Source organism: Peromyscus californicus, unplaced genomic scaffold, assembly GCF_007827085.1.
Source record: "Peromyscus californicus insignis strain IS unplaced genomic scaffold, ASM782708v3 Scaffold_8__1_contigs__length_139910024, whole genome shotgun sequence".
In the NCBI taxonomy this organism is placed as follows: Eukaryota; Metazoa; Chordata; class Mammalia; order Rodentia; family Cricetidae; genus Peromyscus; species Peromyscus californicus.
The window spans coordinates 41005701-41020770 of NW_026294606.1; the positions used below are offsets into that span (position 1 = coordinate 41005701).

Consider the following 15070-nt stretch of genomic DNA (forward strand, 5'->3'; position numbering starts at 1 on the left):
GGCCCTGTGGCTTAGCTGGTCAAAGCACCTGTCTAGTAAACAGGAGATCCTGGGTTCGAATCCCAGCGGGGCCTTCGTCGTGTTTTTGTACTTTCCGTAACGCACCACCTCTAACTATGTTGAAAATGCTTCATGACATTTATGGACGGTCACACTCTAGAGGGTGCATGCCTCCTGACACACAGTGGGAGGAGGGGAAGGCTTCGCTGATGTTAAAAGGGATGTGTATACACGTTCTTATGTTGCGTAGAGATTTCAAGTTCTGCTGTGGGAATTCACGTGGGCTCTCTCAGCCTGTGCCAGCCAACGTTTGCAGTCAAATGACGTGCTGTGGTTACCAGTACCAAACAAGGAATAAGTCATGCCATTTGGTTTGGAGTAGGACTCATTTTCACTTTTGAAAACAAGGAAAATAGTTATGCTGAAATTTATACCCTGACCATTCTGTTTTTTTAAGAACCTTAAGAATTTGGGGTTGGCTTTATTATTTGGTATGCCACAGGAAAACTTCCTTAACGTCATCATTCTTCCTGGTTCCTGATTCTCCTGACTTAAATTCCCCAGAGCTGGGATAACAGCTTGCCCCACCATCCACACCGAGTTTATTGTCTTCATTCTTATGAAATCACATCAGATCTTTCCTGTTTGAAATATAAATAAATACAACCATATTGTTTTTCATCTACACCGTTTTGTTTTTGGTGCTTCCTCAGAGCCTTGGCCAGTGACTTAAGGCAGTGACTACCTCAAAGTCTCACCAAAAAACACATACACGCGGTATTCTGGGCTGGCGTTTGGGTCGGGAATCACTACCAGTTTCAAGATGAAGCTATTGTGATGTATCAGGATTTACCACAGTTCGTGAGAGTTTGGATTTGGCTGAAGGCAGTGATCAATTTAAGAAAATGCTTGGTAGCTGGCCCGTACGGGGATCGAACCCGCGACCTTGGCGTTATTAGCACCACGCTCTAACCAACTGAGCTAACCGGCCGCCGCCTGAGCAGCGCTCTTTCTTAGGTATACTTAATGATACGTAATTACCGTCCTGGGTCTTTTCAGAGAATGGGCGTTTCGTGTTGCTGTTCCTTAAAAAGAAAGAGAAGCGGAAACGACAAGCCGCCACCCTTGGTGCCTGCACAAACACAGCTCTGCTTCTCCGAGGGAAACAGACTCTCTCCAACTGCGGGTTCTGACCTGGAAAACCTCCGAGAGTCTGGCTCCTCGGAGCCTGGGGGTCGCGCGCTTCCCAGCCCGTCTCGGGGTCTCGAGGCCCGGCGCTGCACCTCCGCCACCGTCCCCGGGACCTGCGACCCGGCCGGCGGAAATCAGCCTCTAGCTGCAGTACCGCACGACGACGCCCGGTGGCGCCCGCCACTGTTTGCCCAAACAAAGCGTGCCCGTAGCAACGCAAGATCGCCAACAACCCCGGGCACCGGTTACCGACAACGGCGGCGTCTCTGTTTTGACTTTGTCTTCCGTAGGATGAGCTCGGGAAAGAGCACAACACGGAGACATGCCTCAGATCCACGGCAACTTTGGTGACGCATCGACCGGCACTTTTCAGCTAGGTTCTGCGACTTTATTGTCAGCTGGTACGTTTCCGAACTTGTGTAAATATAAACATTTCATTTGTTGCCTTATTCACAGCAAACAAAGGTAGTTTTAACGAATTAACTCGAGATCCTGAGCGACCGGTCTCAAGGAAGTTTTGTTTACTCACCAGTTTAAAATGAAACTTGTGAACTCTGGTTTTATTTGTTTGGTTAGTTTGGAGTTTTTGTTGTTTGGGGTTTTTGTTTGCTTTGTGTTTTTAGTTTCTTTGTTCTGGTTTGTGTTTTGATTTGTTTTGAAAGTCTCCTGTGTCCTAGGCTGGCCTTGAACTTGCTATGTGGCCTGCCTCCTGAGTGCTGGGATCACAAACCTGGTTATCACAAATGAAAGACAGCATGCTGCTGACATGGCCGAGACTCTCTGTGTGTTTTTAAGGAGCCGAATACTTTAAAGTAATAGTGGTTCGATTAGAGTTCTCCAGAGAAACAGAACAATGGGATGTGCACATACACGGAAAGACATTTGTTTTAAGGAACTGGCTCACGTGCTTGTGGAGATTAGCAAAGATTCTTTGGCCACACTGCAATCAAACTCCTGAACCTTCTCCAGGCCCATTTCTGTACTTCCTTGTAAAATTCACTTCCAATAAAAAAGTCTACAAAGTCAGTTCATTGAGAGAGTGCCAGTGTCCTCAAACTGTTACGGTCAGTATCTGCTGGAGTTCCTTATCTTCCTCTCTCCCCTGCAGAACGCTGGCTCTCCCTCTTCTCTCACCAGCAAGAAGCATATGAAGTCCGTTTAGCGAGAAAAATCTTTACTATGGTGTTTGTCCACTAACTCCACACTATCCACTAGCCCCATTAACCTCATACTGCTCCTCACCACATTCCCACTGACCTATGCTATATACAGAGTTGAACACACTCTCCCACACAGCAAGACCCTCTTTCAATGGTCCATGTACATGTCCTGCTCATCGTAGTGCCGTGCCTGCACAGCAATTGGGCCCAAAACCTGGCGAGGGAAGTCGGGATGAACACAGCACACACCAGTCAAGTTGCAAGCATCAGGACTCGCTTTATTCTTTCTTCCCCATCTTATACACCCTCTCAGGAGGAACAAACAAAATTGTTTATCAAGCACCCAGGGTCAAGGAATGGTCAGCATGCCCCAGGCTTCAAGCCACAGCTGCCAAACCACGAGATAAACCAAACAGCAAAACATCCGCAGAACAGCCTGACCTCAGCGCACTCAGAACAGGGGAGGAGGGGGCGATCTTAGGGGGGTCAGAGCCATTCTGATCCCAACATCGTAGTTTTAAAACTGTCATTCAGTGATATTTTAAACAAGATTTGGCAAATCCAAATTCTGATGAAGGATGCTGGCAGGCTACAGACTCAGCTAACAGTTGCATTTAGTCCAAAGAAAATTGCTGGAAGGATGCGATTGCCCAGAATCCAGCCACCCTGATGCTCATCCCTGCCATTGATTTTGTGATGCCCACACACATATTCTTTACTAAAAGTCCACCAATTTAAATGTGCCCCATCCAAAACTCACCCCAGCAGAAACATCTAGAATGATTCTTTACTAAGTATCTGAACACCACAACCCCGTTAAGGTGATACATAAAATTAACAAGCACAGCTGGCACATGATTTTGTTCTACAGACAGTTTCTAGGCAAGGTCAAGGACACTTAGGACCTCCCATAGTTTCATCACACTAAATGGTTATCATGAGTCGGGATGATACAGGCTTGTGTACTGACTGGCTAGTTTTGTGTGTCAACTTGACACAGCTAGAGTCATTAGAGAGAAGGAGCCTCAGTTGAGGAAATGCCTCCTTGAGATCCAGCTCAAAGGCATTTTCTCAATTAGTGATCAGTGGGGGAGGGCCCAGCCCATGGTGGGTGGTGCCATCCCTAGGCTGGTGGTCCTGGGTTCTATAAGAAAGCAGGCTGAGCAAGCCATGGGATGTAAGCCAATAAGCAGCACCCCTCCAGGGCCTCTGCATCAGCTTCTGCTTCCAGGTTCCAGCCCTGCTTGAGTTCCTGTTCTGACTTCCTGCAATGGTGGACTGTGATCTGGAAGTCTAAGCCAAATAAACCCTCTCCTCCCAGCTTGCTCTTTGGTCACGGTGTTCTGTTGCAGCAATGGAAACCCTAAGACGGCATGGTAAGGGCAGAGCTGATTGTGTTTGCCACGACATTTAGGAGGCTGAGGATATGTCTCCCAAGAAGGCTGTTTCCCTAATATGAGGGAGGCTGTGGTTTTGATTCCCCTGAACCATAAAAGGAGGGAACATTGTCTTAATTCCTGTGTGCAATTTGAGGGAAATTATTATGGGAAAAGAAACAGCTAGTTCAAAATAAATGTTTTTACTGCATCATGAGACAAATGTCAGTGTTATTTTTATTAAATGCAGTAGTCAGGTTATTGTTCTGTTGTATTTGTTAGCATTTTTTAAAAAATTGTGCATTGTGTATCTTAAGAATAATATAATCTACAAAATTTAATAAAATTAAAATAATTTCTTGGCGGGGCATAGTGATCACACCTTGAATCCCAGTAATCAGAAGGCTGAAGCAGGAGGATCCTTTTGTATTTGGGGATAGACGGAACTACTTAGGAAGTTCCATGTCATCCTGAGCTACAGTGTGAAATTTGTCTGAAAAACAAAAACGATGATGGTGTGCCAGAGGCCTTGAACCAGACCAATGACTCATTGCAGCGAACACTTTGTGAGTGGTCTAATTGGACAAGTGTTTATACTGCATGACACACCACAGCACCCAATGTCACTAGGGTGAACGAAGAGGTGTTGGAATCGGAGGAACAAGGTGGGATTTTTGTTTGTTTGTTTGGTTGGTTTGGTTTGGTTTGGTTTTTTCCGGGGGGGGCGGGGGGGGGGGGGGGGGGATACTGCAGGGGTGAGGGGTAGATATGAGGAATTAGGAGGTGGGAGGGATTGGGGTGCTTGATGTGAAATTCCCAAAGAATCAATAAAGAATAATGTTATTAAAAAAGAAAGAGAAAAGAAAAGAAAAGCAAAAAACCTGGGCATGATGGTACACGCCTTTAATCCCAATACTCCAGAGGCAGATGGGTGCCTGGTCTGCACAGTGAGTTCCAGGACATCCAAGGCCACATAGTGAGCCCCTGTTTCAAAACAAACAAACAAACAAAAAACCTTAGAGGAAGACAGAAAAATTGAAAATTTTCTGTATTCTCCTATGTTCAATTAGTTTTACATTAATTACTATGTCATTTTTATACGAGTAGTCCTGTTTGTGTTGAACAATAGCATTTATGTAACTGGACAGCAAATAGAATAATTTCAAACACCTTTTTTTCTTCCTTTCATGTTGAAAAACTAGTGCCTGTTAAGATTCTGTGTTCTGTATTTGGTGCTGTGTGATCACGTTTGTTAGTTTGGGCCTGGTATCCCGTCCCACCATCACTGCAGGACCTCCTGTCCAGCTCCCACTCACAGACTCGGCCCACAGTGCTCCTCCCTGTGAGGAGCAAAACCCGGGGCCCAGAGAATCCTATGTGGAAGTGTGGCCTTCCACCTTAGTCCGCCGCCCAGCTGCAGAGGGCACCCCCGAGCCGGCTGGAGAGCATCTCTCGGAGAGCTGAGCACTCAGCACAGCAGACCCAACTCCTTGGAGGATCTATTTTCAAACAAATGGTTGGGGCAGAGGGGGGGAGGGGGAGAGAGACAAAACCAAAAACAACTGTTTCCGCCCGGTTTCGAACCGGGGACCTTTCGCGTGTGAGGCGAACGTGATAACCACTACACTACGGAAACAACACGTTACCACTTCTTTCTTGTGCCACACCCATGTGTAACGGACACAGTTTCTATCCCAGGCTTGGGCATTCGCTATGGACACTATCAGAAATGATCACTTTTAAGAGGCCGTCGGATTCTTTCCCTCTCTCATATTTATAAATTATAAATAATAACGCATAAAACTCTTCCAACTTTTCAGACTTCGAGCGAAAGAGCAAAGCTAAGGACACATTCTGCAAAAGAGAATGTCCAGACTATGAACGCTGTCTACACAGCTTAATTCCCTACGTTCAACGCATCTGGACACTCATTCTTGGAGACAGAAAATGACTTGGGGAATCTGAAGTTCGCACTCTGATCCCAGGAGAGGGGCAGAGGCCATCAGCCCTGCGTGCAACTCTAAGTGATATTTCCTTTGCAGGTAATCCACTTGACGTACCCACTTGTACCAGTTTTCTGGAAAATTCGGAGAAACAAGCGAAACCCTGAAAGAACGACACCATCTACAACAGAATGCAGGCACGGAAAGGCATGATTTTTGCCCTCAAGGAAACAAGTGTCTTCTTATGGTGCCTTCGTAAAATCACGATGTCAACGTGTCAGGTTTATATTGTTTTATCGTCCAAATCAAAGAATGCAAGAACACAGAAAATAATCTGTACAGACCTTGATAAGTGCCCACCCCAGTTTATCATCATCAGATCATACATTTTTATCTAATCATAGTTCTTATGGTCATTCCTCTAATTACCCTGTCTTCATTAAGCCTAAAGTGATAGGTTTGCCTGTTTCTTTGGGACTGTCAGTCCTTAAAATGTTGTTTATTTATTTACTTCCTTACTTATTTTAGTGATGGTATTACAAATGTGTACCCCTAATCCAGTCCATTAAATCTTGGTGGGGTTTTTTTTAGTTGGTTGGGTTTTGGTTTCTCTGTGTAGCCCTGACTACCCTGGAACTCTCTCTGGAGATCAGGCAGGCCTGGAAATCAGAGACCTATCTGCCAGACTTTGCCTCCCAAGTGCTGGGATTAAAGGTGTGCACCACCACTGCCTGCTTTAAATCTTGTTTTAATACTAATAATATTTCTATTGTCTATCTCCCTTTTACAGGCCTGAGTCATGAGTTTAGTGGTAAGTGAGTAAAGATATTTCTTCTCCCCTACAAGGCATGGATAGGAGTAAGACATGAAAACCAGGGAATTTCAGTAGATAAGGGATGCTTGTCTGGGTTGAAGTTTTGAAGAGATTTAGGAATTTTTTATTTGTATTAAAGTAAGGCTGAAAGGTGGGAACTATGACCTTCCTGAACCAAGTTCACTGAAATTATTCTCTAGTTCCAGCTTTGAGTTCAGTGATAGCTGATAGAAGCTGTTCTGCCCAGCCTAAGAATGTTAGTGTCTCTTACAGAGAGACAGGGCAATGTCCCGTCTGTGAGAGCTGTCCTTTGAGACTCTCCTGGTACTCCTCAGGATGTGTCACTGACCCTTGAGGGCAAAACCAAAGTGTGACCTTTGAGGAGGTGTGATACATACCAGAAGAATGGTGTGATTTTCTTCATCATTCATTCATTCATTCATTCACTGGAGACAAGGCCTCACATTGCAGCCCAGGCTGGTCTCCAACTTGTGCCAATCCTCTTCCCCTTCCCTCAGCCTCCTGGCTACTGAGATTACAGGTCACCATGCCAGGTTAAATTTGACGATGTGTACTGATGGAACTCTGACAAACGTGAAAGAGAATGAATTTTAAAGGTGTGGGACCAAGGGAAAAGGGTTGTAAATGTTGCATCTGATCAAACTCATTCACTTGCTAGGCAGAGACTCCCAATCCAGTGCTTCAGATCAAGGGCATGGGGATGGTTCTAAGTCAGAACAAATCAACAAAATGAAACTGAAATATCAGCTCTTCCTTGATACACTGCAGAGCAAAATGCTGCATGCTGGGGAGATTAAATGCTAAAATGAGATTTATATAAGATATAGGCCCTCCTTGAGAATGGTCGGCTTCACCAGAGGACCATTCACCAGGGCTGTGAGAAACATGCTTGAATACAGCTCTGGTGCCCTCATGCTCTGTGGTGACATCATAGTGAGCCCTACAACCATTGAGACAAGTAGAAATCAGAGTGATAGGACCAGATGTGGGCACTAGGCCACTAAAGGCAAGCTGGACCTCGCTGTGGGCTGACTGCATCTTCCTGGAGATTCGTTCCTTTGAAGCCCGAATTCATTCCAGTGTGATAGCATTGAGAGATGGAAATTTTAGAGGATAATTGAAGTCACATGAGGTCGCAACACGGGGCTGTAATCCAGTGCAACCTGTGTCCTTATGGGACCAAGGAAAAGACATCGGAGATCTCCCTCTCTGTATGCACAGAGGAAAGATCTCACTAGAACATGGAAAGAAAGCGGGAAGAGATGTCTTACCAGAAACTGACCCTAGCAACTCTTTGATCTTGAACTTCTAGGCTCCCAAATTCTAGGAATACACATTTTTGCTATGTGCCTGTGCCCATGTCAGAGGAGCAGCAGGTGGCAATTGACTTCAGGAGATTGGCCCATCAGCATGCAAGGGTGATGTGTGAATCTCCGATAGGCAAGGTCCTGAGGGCTCTGGCTCCAGAATGTCTCTTGCTACTGCTGTGCCTTTACATGTCTGCTGCTGCCATTTTGCTCTGGTATCTGGCATGGTGTGAATGGGTGTGGGGGCATCCCACTGCCTTTAATGTAGTGTGATTATCTCATGGAAATATCTCGTTCTACTGGACATTTTTATCTGTGATTATTATAAAGATGATTTCCTCTTAATCTGTACTGTTTAAAGTGTTGCCCCACCCCTGATAAAGCAGAGGCTGCAGAGGATAGAAAATAAGATCAAGGAAGTGTCACACAGCTAGGACCTAGGAGTTTCTCTTGAGGAGATGTATAGACTATGGCTTAGCTTAATGATTACGAAAAACAATTGAGTCCCAGGAGTTAGCTCAAGTACTTTCTGATGTTGGGAAATGTGTTCATGGGTTTGGGTGTGCATCATAGCTAAAACAAAGTTTTTTTGTTTTGTTTTTGTTTTCATGTAACTAGAAAACAAAGAACTAGATGGTAAGTTAAGATAATAGGACAGGAGTTTAGAATATGAAAAGTGAAACTAGTAACCTGTTTTTCTGGAGATTATAAAAACTACTGCCTATGTAAATGGTTATGACTAAAAGGCTCCTGATCTGTGAGAAGTCTAAAAGATAACTGTTTAACTGTATGTGGGTTCTTGGTGATAATTCGTTTTTCACCCAATATACATTAAATGTTTAATCATGTAAGGGATATGGAAAACATGTTGTTTTTTTACTTGTATTCATTGTAATCATTCACTTAAAAGATAGAATGTAACCACATTGTAATTTCCATATGCTTAAAAGATTCTGCTGGGTTATATATGATATAAGGGAAAAAAATGAAGACATGGGCGGAGGAAATATCAGGAAAGATGTGGAAGGAAGACATCAGGAAGTAGCTAGAAGGAAGGAAGACATCAGGAGAGACAGAAGGGAAACATTAGGGCAGAAGAACAGAACAGAAAAGGAATAGAGCAGAACAAGCAACAGAAACAAGAATAAAACAGAAGAGAAACTTTTGTCCCTCAGGAAAAAGAGATCTGTGTATTTTTTTCTCGTCACCTCTGCATCTCATGCCCAGTGTCTCTGATGGGCAGAAGGCTGCACCCCTGCAGCCATGCAAGCCTCCCAACTTGTGACATCCTGCTAGACATCTCAAGCTGATTATACCGAAATAACTGAACAACTCCTCCCAGTGAGGATTCACCTCGAGCTCTCAGAGCTTAAGAAAGGAGAGACTTTTTAATAACAATAACATGCAGCCTGTCCTAACTAATGCTCAGGGGGGACTGACCTCGAGTAGAAAGTTGTATAGGGTAAGCTTTACCATTTTAATCTTACACATGCTTCTGTCTGCAGATGGATCTTTAGGTTCCCACCCCAAGTTACACTTTGAGCAAGTAAGCAGGTGAAACAGAATCTGAAACTGTCAGTTCAATCTAAAAAAATCTTCAAAGGCATTGAAGGCCATCTAATGTCTGCTGTTTGTTAATTAAATATTCTTGTAGAGATTTTTTTTCCAGACAGAATTTCTCTGTATACCCCTGGCTGTTCTGGAACTCACTCTGTAGACCAGACTTTCCTAAAACTCAGAGATCCACTTGCCTCAGCCCCCCAAGTACTGGGATTAAAGGGGTGAGCCACCATGCCCAGCTCTTGGAGTAATAGTTTGTAAAAATACATGTATAATCTAACACTAATGTGCCTCCCATGGTAGTACTCTATACACTTTGATCCCAACTTGGATTATACATTAAAGGCCTCAAACTTACTACATAGTAGAGGACTGCCTGAATTTTATGCTCCTCCTGCCTCCGTCTATCAAGAACTAGAATTACAAGTGTGTAACCACAGCCAGCTCTTAAATATACAGAATACTTCACTATGCTTTTGTGTGGGAGAGTGTTGTCATAAAGTACCGGCTTAAATTATTCTGAATTGTTTAACATTAACAAGATAATTATTTTAGAAGACTCATATTGCTAATGTTTTTCCCAATCCTGTAGTTCTAGATAATACAGAAGAGAATGAGCTTGACTGCAGCAAAGCCTGTGGAGTGTGCAAATATATCTTGTACACTTTTAGATTCAGGAGGCACATGAATTTTGAGTATGGCTAGATCTTGCCCAACTGTTCCCCTAGGGAACAGTGCTTCCCAAATTGTATAGGGAGAGCATGACTGAATAAGATTGTAAGCATATATACAACTAACTCAAACTTTATTCCCTACAACATCTATGAAGAAAAAGTCGATAATCTGTGAAAACTGGGAGTGGGGAAGGAGAAGGGTGAGACTATGGTATGCTACAATATTGCTCTCCTTTAAAACCTATAATTTAGGACCTAAAAGCCTGTAGGGATCGGGTCAAATTGAGTACGGCCAGGGGAAAAGATCTGATTAGGGTTTGACCAAGTGACTCCCTTCTGAGTATTATTGCTGAAAGGAAACTGCCCAAAAAACGGGAATGTGTGGCTTTGATAGAATTACAGTGCTCAATGCCCCCAGAGTATGTGTTTTGCCTTCAGAATCTTTTTTTTTTTTTTTAATTATTTATGTAGTATGTAAGTGAAATTACCAGGAAGCTGTAACTAATGAGCTGTGATGGCCGAGTGGTTAAGGCGTTGGACTCGAAATCCAATGGGTTCTTCCCGCGCAGGTTCAAATCCTGCTCACAGCGTATGAGGGCTTTACGGTGTAGCTTTTCATCCAATATAGTCGGGGCAACCCAGTTTACGCCTGGGACAAACTCTAAAATGTGGGCTTAAAGGTAGGTTGTTTTCTTGTTGCTTTTAAATTGGGATACAACTGCCTGCGCACACATTAGAAATGCTAGGATCTACAGAGAGAGTTCCAAGAGCAAGAAAAGAAATGCCAATGGTTATTTTAACAGTTCTCTGGTATTAAAAAAAATAAAAAGAAAAAGAAAAAAAAAACAAAAAAAAAAAAACGCTGTTGGGAACCTAAATGGACTAGAATTAAGGAACACATTTCATCTGCCAGGCAAATGAGTTAAAGGGACGACGCACTAAGAGGCTTGGATGCTACACAGCAAGCAACAATGCCCAGAACTCAACGTACAGGCTGACCCCTAGCTGCACCAGGAAACGTTCATCCACCCCTTCTTACAAATGCATTAAGTGTTTTCGCTCACATTGAATACTTAAAGAATATTCAGCCAAACTCTGTTTTGTATTTTTAAGATAACTCCTTAGCTAAATCTGAAATGCTGGGATTTAAAGGTCTGTGTCACCATGTCTGGCTCAGCTTAATTTTCAATTGAACTCTGAGCTTCTAAATTGCTGAGTGAATTGAGATTGTAAAATTTAAGATACTTAATTTTGTGATGTACACCTGTAACCCCAGAACTCCAGGAGGCTGAGATAGGAGAATTGCCAGTTTGAGGCCAGAATGATACTGCTTCAAAACATCTGAAAGTAAGAGGAGAAGAGGAGGAAGGGGAGAAAAGAGAGGGTTTCCTTTCACTTTTTCATTCAATCAAACAGGCTGGAGGGGAGGGGTTGTTTAATATCAGGGGAACCAATTGACTAAGTTAATGGAAACCAGGAGGCGCGCAAGAATGGAAAAACGAACCGGAATAACGCAAGGGGTGTCCAGGGCAGGAAATTCCTTTAAAAATGTAAAGCATTTTAAGGGTTATAAATTATGCAAATCAAACATTTGTTGAATTTACACGACTTGACACTGGGTATCATTAATTTAATGCTACAGCTAATAATAAATGGTGGAAGTTAATGCTACAGCTAATAATAAATGGTGGAAGTCCCCAGGTCACGACGGGCCAGTGGCGCAATGGATAACGCGTCTGACTACGGATCAGAAGATTCTAGGTTCGACTCCTGGCTGGCTCGTCCGATACTTTTTAACGAGAAGTTCTTGTTTTTAATTCAAACGAGAAATTCCCTGTTCAATTGTTCAAATCCATAACAGAAACAGATTAAATCTTGTAATGCCCTGATCTGGCTTTTACTAGATTTTCGTCTTGCCCTACACTACCCGACAATATGATGTTTATAAAAAACAGAAGGGACTGTAGTTCTGAAACATCACCAAATGGGTGAAACAGGAAAGCACCGTGTTGAGAAAAAGAAGCCAGCACAGACGTCACATACTACATGTTGCTATTGAAATGAAATGTCCAGACCGCCAGATCTAGAGTTAAGACGTATCACACCGGTTGCCAGGGGCTGGAGAATGAAAGAATTTGAAGTCAGGTAGCAATGACTGTTACAATTCAGTACACGAATTATCACTGAATTGAACACTTTAAAAGGTTGAGCTTTATTGCGCATGAATTACATCTTAATTTTTGAAAATCACAGGAGCAGGGGAAAAAAAACTAAAAATTGACCAATGTTTTATTGGTTCATCACACCACCCCACCACTCCCGCCCTGCCCTGGGCGGGCTCCGTCGCTGGCTAAACTTGTTCGGTCCCTGAGCACCTCGGAGACGCGAGAGAAGGGGCAGATACTGAATCAAGAAAGCGGTCTGAGAAACTGTTCACATTTGAAAGCGATCCCAGACAAAATTAAGAGCCAGGGGGTGTAGGAAGACTCAGAAGTGCAGCTTTAGGGCAGTGTCTGGACAGGTGGATCTGCCTTCTAAAGTTTTCCTGGACGTGAGGCTTGGGACATGCAACAGGGAGGGGGTGCTTGTAAAGGACCTCAAGGCGAAACCCTGAAAGAACACAGACTAGTTAAATTAAATTTAAATTGAGGTATGCACCATATTCTCCTCCCGAAAGCTTATCCATATCGCATAGTTTGAATTTCAGCCTGTGCTAGAATTAAAAGAATGAAGTTACATGACGCCCAGACTGTGCTTAATCCATGCTCAATTAAGATGGACGACTTGAGAGCGCCTCTGATTTTCTCTTGTTGGAGAACCGCCGCTCACCCACAGATTCCACAGGGAGGGTACTTTGTGTGTAGCGTCGCTTCGTGTAGTCACTCTGGTCTCCCTCAAGACACTTTGGATATTTCATGGTAATTCTCTAATCGCCTCCTCCTGTGTGTCCATTTTCTTCAGGCTAAACTGCCTGTAAATCCAGCAAAATTACCAGACTGACTGACCATGAAGCCAGTCACACAGTTTTCACTATCCAGCGCAGGGCTGTGTTGAAACCTGGAGCGTGCCCCTCCTGGGTTAAAGAGTGCAGATAACTGAGAGATACATAATTTTCACTTCTTGAACCATATATGAGCTGAGGTCTCCTGGTAATCAAAACAGTCTGAAATCCAAGGAAAAGCATCCGGGCAGAAATGGGACCCAGCTTTCACCCATACTCATAAAATAAAGATGAGCTCCCCAGGCGAGGGGAGGGGCAGCTTCCCAAGGAGACACAACTCTATTTTATAATGAGTTGCTGAATCTAAGTGAGGAGAAGAAAGAAATTATAGAGTTCACAGTATTACCTACTCAGAGAAGTTTTCACATTCTTGCTGAAAATAGAAGAAAAACCTCTGACATGGATTAGCACGACTCTCAAAAAACATGACGAATTAGGCCCTCTATGAAAAACAAACAGGTATGGTCTACAGTTAGAAGAGGAGTTTGCAAAGCACGTGTCTGATCAATGAGATGCTTGGAGAATATATACAGATCTCTCCAAGCTCAGTAATAAGAATACCACCCTTAGCAGCCGGGCGGTGGTGGCGCACGCCTTTAATCCCAGCACTCGGGAGGCAGAGGCAGGCGGATCTCTGTGAGTTCGAGGCCAGCCTGGACTACCAAGTGAGTCCCAGGAAAGGCGCAAAGCTACACAGAGAAACCCTGTCTCGAATAAACCAAAAAAAAAAAAAAAAAAAAAAAAAAAAAAAAAATATCACCCTTGCTGGGCACGGTGATACTAGCCTGTAATTCCAGCCAATGAGAGCCTAGGAAAGAGGATCTGGAGTTCAAGACCATCCCAGGCCCTGTCTCAAAAAAGAAAAAGAAAAATGAGCAAATATTTTAGCACACACAAAAGTATACATACAAGTACTAAATAAGCACAAGAAAAGATACTTAAATCTTTAGGGAGATGCACATTAAAGCCACTAAGATGCCTGAATATTCAAGATAGCCAAAAAAACGGCAGCTGTTGGTAAGGATGTAGAGGAATGCAAACACTCACTCACTGTCTGTGTGTGGCTTTCCGAAACAACTGAGCAGTTTGTCCTTAAACTTGTAATGTAAAGGTGACAACAGGACATTAAGAACCCACACATTGTGGAGAAGGACAGGAACAGATCCTAAAAACAACAGGAGTCAAACAGTGACTGCTACAGCCACCAGGCCCAGGACAGTACCATCACACACAGCGATGCTCGCTCCCATTACATCTTTTCCTTCTGAAACCATAACCAGCCCAAGGACATTTGCCGACCCACCCTCACCCCCCATTTTTTTCTTTTTCTTAATTCTCTTTGATAATTGGATGGCCTCCTACTCATTTAAGCAAACTGAAAACTCCATGTTGATTGATGCTTTCCTAAACGTGCTGGATGAACTCTTCTGTGAAGACTGTTCTCCTGGCAGTCTGCTCTGGGGAGGAGTTCCTCTGTCAGCAGTCCTACAGGATCACTGAGAAGCTTAACCCTGATGGAGCTGCCTCAGCACTGAACATGGTTTCTATAATGCAGTAAACTGTCTGCAGAGCCAAGCTTCTTTAGCTTTCAGCTAAAGCAGACTTAGAGTGCCCATCCCCCATCGCCGAAACCTAAAAGCACATTTCACGTTTATTCAAATACCTGCTTGATACTGCTTGTCTGAGAGGTGAGAGAAAACACTCAAAAACTGGAGTTTTACATAAAAAAAAATCTTTTCCTCAGGATGGAAGATAAGCTCAAGGTTTTAGTAAGGCTATGCCAGAAGTAGGGCTCAAACCCATAGACATATCTATTGGTTATTAAACCCAACACCTTAAACACTCGGTCACCTCAATGATAGAAAAACTGCTGTCTATTAAACCATACCAGATTATAATATCTAGCCTGAATGGTTATGATGTTTCATCTATGAAATCTAGAGTTAGATTTAAGAGCATGTGCAAAAGAAACAAAGCCTTGTAGTGCTGCTTAAAAAGTAAAAAAGAAAAACCTCATATCCGA

General features: G+C 43.5%; 5 non-coding genes across 5 annotated transcripts; 3 read left to right on the forward strand and 2 right to left on the reverse strand.

Annotated features, from left to right (window-relative positions):
• Positions 1-74, forward strand: Trnat-agu (transfer RNA threonine (anticodon AGU)). The gene has a single exon. It is a non-coding gene; the product is annotated as a tRNA-Thr (tRNA).
• An 843-nt stretch (positions 75-917) lies between these two features.
• Positions 918-991, reverse strand: Trnai-aau (transfer RNA isoleucine (anticodon AAU)). The gene has a single exon. It is a non-coding gene; the product is annotated as a tRNA-Ile (tRNA).
• A 4299-nt stretch (positions 992-5290) lies between these two features.
• On the reverse strand, positions 5291-5363 carry Trnav-cac (transfer RNA valine (anticodon CAC)). The gene has a single exon. It is a non-coding gene; the product is annotated as a tRNA-Val (tRNA).
• A 5191-nt stretch (positions 5364-10554) lies between these two features.
• On the forward strand, positions 10555-10636 carry Trnas-cga (transfer RNA serine (anticodon CGA)). Its single transcript has one exon. It is a non-coding gene; the product is annotated as a tRNA-Ser (tRNA).
• Positions 10637-11755: 1119 nt separating this feature from the next.
• Trnar-acg (transfer RNA arginine (anticodon ACG)) lies at positions 11756-11828 on the forward strand. The gene has a single exon. It is a non-coding gene; the product is annotated as a tRNA-Arg (tRNA).
• The last annotated feature ends 3242 nt before the right edge of the window (positions 11829-15070 follow it).